This window comes from Poromitra crassiceps (assembly GCF_964638095.1).
Source record: "Poromitra crassiceps genome assembly, chromosome: 1".
Classification (NCBI taxonomy): Eukaryota; Metazoa; Chordata; class Actinopteri; order Beryciformes; family Melamphaidae; genus Poromitra; species Poromitra crassiceps.
The window spans coordinates 73,312,462-73,319,961 of NC_139623.1; the positions used below are offsets into that span (position 1 = coordinate 73,312,462).

At 38.3% G+C, this 7,500-nt stretch overlaps 1 protein-coding gene and 1 long non-coding RNA gene across 3 annotated transcripts in view; both read right to left on the reverse strand.

Annotated features, from left to right (window-relative positions):
• LOC310785223 (rho guanine nucleotide exchange factor TIAM1-like) overlaps positions 1-7,500 on the reverse strand; it is a 204,798-nt gene that overhangs the window by 96,640 nt on the left and 100,658 nt on the right.
• On the reverse strand, positions 4,554-6,173 carry LOC310778994. Of its 2 annotated transcripts, none has more exons than XR_014552796.1 (3): positions 6,043-6,173; positions 5,765-5,868; positions 4,554-4,849 (listed from the first exon to the last, which is right to left on the reverse strand). It is a non-coding gene; the product is annotated as an uncharacterized lncRNA (long non-coding RNA). The 2 variants fall into 2 exon arrangements; XR_014552797.1 differs by having other exon boundaries at positions 6,039-6,157.

Consider the following 7,500-nt stretch of genomic DNA (forward strand, 5'->3'; position numbering starts at 1 on the left):
AAAAGCCCCAAAACCCAAATTAAAAACGGATTTCATTGCGCGGTTTATCGCTAGTTGTACGAGGGAATGACGTGGAGAAATCTCGCATTGTGTTACCCCAGAGCGGGGGGTTTCTCCTATTGTGCGGTGTGCTGCTGTAATGTATGGAAGCGTATGGGCCCAACAATTATATATGAAATACCACAATGTTATATGAAATACCACAATGATATAAATAAATAACTCAATGATATAAATAAAACAGGCAATGAAATAAATCAAAAACACAATGAAATAAATAAAAACCCAATTAAATAAATATATACATTTATTTATTTCATTGTGTTTTTGATTTCATTGTGACTTTTCATTGCCTCTTTTATTTATTTATTGATGACTTTCCATGACCACTTTTATCTATTTCATGATGACTTCTCAAGTACATTGGTCCAAAAATTAAATCATAAATACATAATTAAATAAATAAAAAACACAATGAAATAAATAATAAACGCAATGAAATTAAAAAATGAAATGAAATAAATAAATGTATTTATTTATTTAATTGTGTATTTATTTATTTCATTAGGGTTTTTATTTATTTAATTGTGTGTTTATTTATTTAATTAGGGTTTTTATTTATTTAATTGAGCTTTTATTTATTTCATTGCATTTTTTATTTATTTCATTGGCGTTTTTATTTATTTCATTGTGTATTTAATTATTGGACCAATACAGCGCCATCTGTCAATCAACCCAAACGGGGCGGGACCATAGGGTCGGACCTATTCGCTGATTGGGTACTCTTCTGCTCTCGGCTGCTCTCGGCTACTTTGGTCTGTCTGCAAGACCCTGACCCACTCCACCATGTTTAAATGCCAGCGAATTATCACAAGTTTTTAGTGGCTGATAAAAGTTTTATCGTCGATTAATGAAGTGAATGTAGACTTGAATGAGATAAGGGATGCAATGTTGGAGGGATCGTCAGCGGGAGTCAGCTGACATCAACGAACACTAACAGGTAACGTTAAGTTGCTGTTTTTAACGTTACTGAGACATCCAGCTACAGCCAGCATTAGCTACCGTTAATCTAGCCTTGTTTAACCAGATTGTAAACGACATTAACCAAGCTATAACGAGACAACACAAACAAGGATCTAGTCAGGAGAGAAGAATGTAAGTGTCATAAAGCGATCTTGGTCTGCAGGACATGGGTGCTAGTAAGCTAGTAAGTGAACGTTACTAGCTAACGTTATTTAAACCGTAAGTTTACACCCTTGGAAACCACCCATAACCTTAGGTCACATCGTTGGTTTCAATACAAAGTGCCTCCTGTCAGAACAGAGGCTGGTAAAGCAAGTCTGTTCTACTATGGTCCTTGGTCCTGGAATGATCTGCAAGCCAAACTCAAACTCGAGACCCTTATCTCCTTGCATGATTTTAAACTTAGAATTAAGGAAGTGGCTACTTTTGGTTGCAATTGTTTCAACTAATATGTCAATATTAAATACAATTAAATATTGCTGCCCTTTTATTTCACTTTTATTTTCACTGTAGCCATTGTAATTTTAGTTGTTTTATCTACATTGTAACATAATGTTGTTGCTTTTAGGTGCTTTCGTTGTAATTATTGTAGCTGTGTTGTGATTTATGCAGTCCTGTTAATGTTTTGTTTTAGTCCCATCTATGTTGCTGTGTGTCTGTAACTTGATGTTGTCATGTTACGTTTTTTTTTTCTTTTTTTTTCACGTTGCTGACCCTGTCTTGGCTAGGTCTCACTTGTAAAAGAGGTTTCAACCTCAATGTGACTTCCTGGTTAAATAAAGGTTAAATAAAATAAAAATAAAAGTTACACCTGAAGGCTAGTCTCCCTAACTGGCTGATAACTAACGTTACCGGTAACTTTTAGCTGATGTTTGGTGTCATTTGCAAATTACAACATTTAACGTTAACCAGCTAATCCAGGCCATGATAAGTAACGTTAATGAGCGTTGAACAAGTCCTATGATAAACTAGAGAGAAGGGGTTACAATCTGTGGTTACAGCTATTTAGCTGTCAGTGTCCAGTAGGGGTGTCACAATATATCGTCCCACGAAATTTCGCGATAGTAAAACGTCACGATATGTATCGTTGAGATGAAATCTCATATCGCCAAAAAAAAAAAAAAAAAATTTTTTTTTTCAAAAAATAGACTAAGAAACGTCTTTGTTTGTTGAAGTTCAATGTGTGGAAAGTAGTTCAGTTGAACAAGTCTCTGAAGAGACACATGAGAAGTTATACAGGAGAGAAACCATTCAATTGAGTTTCTGGCAAAACAGTTTACTTGACAGGAAAAACTGAAGATGCATAAAAAATAGATTAAGAAAAGTCTTGTTGTTTGAGTTTGAAGAAAAACTGAAGATGCATAATGAGAATTTATACTGCTGAGAAACCTTTTAGTTCAAAGTAAATCTAAGTGATGGTGTAACTCATTCTATTTCAAGATAAGCCTCATCTCCAATCTCATGTTTTTTCTAGTTGTTATTGTAATAACAATTTCCCACAACAGCATGTTTTGTATTTGTGCATTTCAAATAAAATACTACTTTTCCAGTCATATATTGTCATTATTCAAGTTTAAAAAAATATTGTTAAAATCGTATCGTATCGTATCGTTATCGTGAACCCAGTATCGTGATACGTATCGTATCGTGAACTGAGTGTATCGTGACACCCCTAGTGTCCAGTAGATCCCTCTCTTACACAGACAGATCGACATAGTCTACCAAAACCTAACACGTTATCTTGACAAAAACGTTATTGTAAGCCCCTGTTGCACACATTTCCCTCCATGGCTCCCTTGAAAAAGACATAGCCTATTCATCTCAACAAGACTGGTTAAATAAGGTTTATTAAAACCAATTGTATAGGACTTCCTCTTGAGTTGAACGAGGCGACTGAAAAGCAGTGATAGTGGCTGTGACCGTCCTGTCTGCCTGTATACTCACTGCTGGGATATTTTGTCTGTTCACACAGTAAAGTCAAATCAACCTGAATGCTGTCCTTGTGACTTCTTGGGGAGTTCCTGCCGTGTGCAGCTGGTTACACTAGCTACAGTTATTGTATTGTCATAACGTTGAAGGCAGAATATGCAGCATAGTCTTAAAAACACAATAACAAAGTAGGCTATGTTGCTCATAGAAACGATAATTCTCAATAATCACATAGCCACTAGAAGTGTGTGGCAGCTTATTTATCTACAAAGACCCTGCCTGGCTCTGCCTGTATTTTCAATTGTGTTGGTTGTCTTGATTCATGTAACTTTTCAGTTCAAAATGACTGACACATTTCTCTCCCTCATGTTTACAGCTTAATGACACAATGATGGAGTCAGCATTTCATCAATTGTGACCACAGCCATGGAGGATGTTGCTGTCAGACCTCAATCACACAGCCAGGGAGAAGATGGACTGGACCTAGGCTGCACAGATACTGTAGGTCAGCCGTCACTTCCCTAACCTCTTAATCCTCCCATCACCTCTCATCTATGGCCACTTTGTCTACTCTAGAATAATTTCACAATAACCAGTTACCATTATATCCTGATATGATTATGTCAGTACTCTGTTTAACTGGAATTGTGTGTACATGTGTTCATTTTCCTTCAGGTGTGGACTTCACCAAGCAGAAATGGCCCAGCAGTCCCCAGTATCTGCATGACTTGTCTTCATCGCCATGGTCTCAGCCCTGCTGCATGCAACAACTGACATGGAGCAGCTCAAACAATGGCACAGTAGCAATGTGTGCAAGAGATGTTTTTTTGCAGGGGGGGGGGGGGTGACTTTCCCTCTCATCCACATACCAAGTCCCCTTTGTTACACATTGTCCCATTTTGACATTGGAACCCTTTGTATATGAAGGAATGACATTGAAAACAATGTGCTGAAATGGGAACTGTGCATAAACGTTACTATGGCACACTCACACACTGATTAACCCAAACATAAAAAATGGCACATGGTATTTTGTCCTCCCGTCCTCTCCTCACTGCCAACATAAAGCACACATGTACATCCAGTGCATTTCTAGGACTTCCCCTGTAGTTCCGTCATTCATATCTTGCACTCAAACAGGTTAAATTAAACTGAACATTTACATCAAAATGACTGCTGAACTTATATTTAAGCAATAAAAGGATTAAGAATTATTTAGGTTTCAAGTGTTTATTACATCTTAAGAAAACCTTTTTTTTCCAGCTCCTCTACTGTTGAACTGTAAACAGTAACTGCTTCGCTCAGGGGAACGTCTCGGGTGGGCAGTCTTGCAAGCTCCTCTGGGGTCAGGTCATGGGGTAACTGGATTTCGGGGATTTGGACTCCATCATCCCTGTCTACCAGCTCTGGACCATCCATGGTTGCACCATAAAGTGCATCAACCTAACAAAATGTCAGAATTAATTATTGCATATTACCCTACAACTGAATGCATGTAGTTGCTTCCTGTTAACAAACACACTGGAGCCATGTAGCCACCATGACACACTTTAGCATCATCAGCCTGTTTACATCCAAAATAATGTAGGCAACCACTACATCTGGGGCTAGCTTTAGTTTAATCCTACTTACTGCCTGGGGATCTCCAGCAGAATCTCCGACCCGTAGCCACAGCTGGTAGGGTGACTGGTTATTTTCAGTTCTCAGACTATGGAAGTTCCAGGCTTCTTGGAACCTGCCAAGGTGACTCTGAAGCAAAGGCAGAAACACCCAGTGTAGAGCATACACATGGATTTCATTGTCTGGCACCAACATCCCCGATGCTTCCATTGCATGGAAGAGTGAGTGGAACAGGTCCACGACTTGTATGTATACATCTCGCCAGAGACGCTCGATTCTACAAAAACGAAGAAAAGAAAAATAATTTTTAAGAATGAATAAAAATAAATCAATGTTTATTTGTCACTACTCATACAGGTAAAAGCAGCTAAATGCAATGTGGGGTATGTTGGGACTAAAGACACACCTTTTCAGGCTCCATCTGGGCCCTTCTTGATCTAACTTCTTTCTCTTTCTTAAAAAAATAAACTAAACTAAACTTGTACCACTGTTCCTTCAGAGGTTGTAGGTGTCATAGACTGTGTTGCATAGTTGATTGCTCTATTGCTGACAAAAATGTGTTAATGTAAGTCGCTTTGGATAAAAGCGTCTGCCAAATTATGTAATGTAATGTTCTCAAAAAATACTGTACAACAACATCAGCGTAACACAATAAAGGGAGAGAGGAAAGAAATATATATAAATGTGCAAATAGGGCATAACCATTATGTGCGGAAACCTTGGGTATCAGTCAGTATATAAATGGATGGAGCTAGGGCTCTATCCGTTTCTCTGTCTCTCCCACTGTGATGTCATAAATCCCACTGACATGTCATAAATCCCAGTATTCTTGTCAGGTTGGTCATTCATGTAAATTAGACTGAGATGCTACTTCTTAAATGCAAACCAATAGCTTCTTTCTGGCTGGTAATTTATGTAACTTATGTAAGAACAGTAGCCTCTTTTGTGTTGGTCTCTATTTTATTTTGTGTTGTATTATTTTTGCTTATTTGATTGTCTTGTTTGTAAATGTATGTTTAACTCATTGAGTGCCAATGACGTCGATCGGCGTCAAATCAAATAGTAACGTGGAGTGCCAATGACGTCGATCGGCGTCAAATGCGTTTTTTGACGGTGGGACGTGGATCAAAGCCTCATGCATCTCCTGTAAAAATATTGTAGCTATTGAAGGTGTATAACTTATTTTACGGACCCATGTCAGTTGTTGCATGCAGCAGGGCTGAGACCATGGCGATGAAGACAAGTCATGCAGATACTGGGGACTGCTGGGCCATTTCTGCTTGGTGAAGTCCACACCTGAAGGAAAATGAACACATGTACACACAATCCCAGTTAAACAGAGTACTGACATAATCATATCAGGATATAATGGTAACTGGTTATTGTGAAATTATTCTAGAGTAGACAAAGTGGCCATAGATGAGAGGTGATGGGAGGATTAAGAGGTTAGGGAAGTGACAGCTGACCTACAGTATCTGTGCAGCCTAGGTCCAGTCCATCTTCTCCCTGGCTGTGTGATTGAGGTCTGACAGCAACATCCTCCATGGCTGTGGTCACAATTGATGAAATGCTGACTCCATCATTGTGTCATTAAGCAGTAAACATGAGGGAGAGAAATGTGTCAGTCATTTTGAACTGAAAAGTTACATGAATCAAGACAACCAACACAATTGAAAATACAGGCAGAGCCAGGCAGGGTCTTTGTAGATAAATAAGCTGCCACACACTTCTAGTGGCTATGTGATTATTGAGAATTATCGTTTCTATGAGCAACATAGCCTACTTTGTTATTGTGTTTTTAAGACTATGCTGCATATTCTGCCTTCAACGTTATGACAATACAATAACTGTAGCTAGTGTAACCAGCTGTACACGGCAGGAACTCCCCAAGAAGTCACAAGGACAGCATTCAGGTTGATTTGACTTTACTGTGTGAACAGACAAAATATCCCAGCAGTGAGTATACAGGCAGACAGGACGGTCACAGCCACTATCACTGCTTTTCAGTCGCCTCGTTCAACTCAAGAGGAAGTCCTATACAATTGCATATAAAAACTAAAAATAATAAATAATAATAAAATAAATTAATCTTAATACAACAGTGTCATCACATACCTGTGTGAACAGACAAAATATCCCAGCAGTGAGTATACAGGCAGACAGGACGGTCACAGCCACTATCACTGAGTGAATACAAACAGGATATCTTTTACTTATACATTTACAATCATTTTTCTGTTCACACTTAACACACATGGACAAGGTACAACCATTTTTTATACATACATACAAAATACCATTTCCATTTATATCAGAGTTCCTTTTCTTAAACTAACCAAATTACTTGCTGATAACAACACCAGCGCCGCCATTACTGGGCTTCTACCCGCGTGAAAACCTAACGTGAGTTGATATAAACACTTGGGTAGTTACGTTTAAAGTTGTATCTTTTACAATGTTAAGGAGGGAACATACAGAACGAACCACTCTAGAATTGTGCTAACCTATGCACGGTTTTATCTCTGCATGGAAATGACCTGTATGTATGTATGTATTTTACACCAAGAGGACAAAAGTACAAACCTGCTTTTCAGTCGCCTCGTTCAACTGAAGAGGAAGTGAGCGCGCTCTGTGAAAAGCAGGCTGGAACATACCAAGTATTCTATCTCACGGGGGGGGGGAAGACAGAATGCGAGTTGCAAACAGGAATGTACCAAATATTCAATTCCACGGGGAAAGAGACAGAATATTACATTCTTAGATACTGCTTTCTTAACTAAAATAAAATAAAAGAAATAAAAGACTTGGCAGACATTGAAAATGCTTCACATTTAACTGGAACTTACTGGAACTTATAGAACTGTTTTGTAACCCTTCTAAATTACCAGCACTTTACATGGGTTGATGAAATCTATACTACCCTGTTAC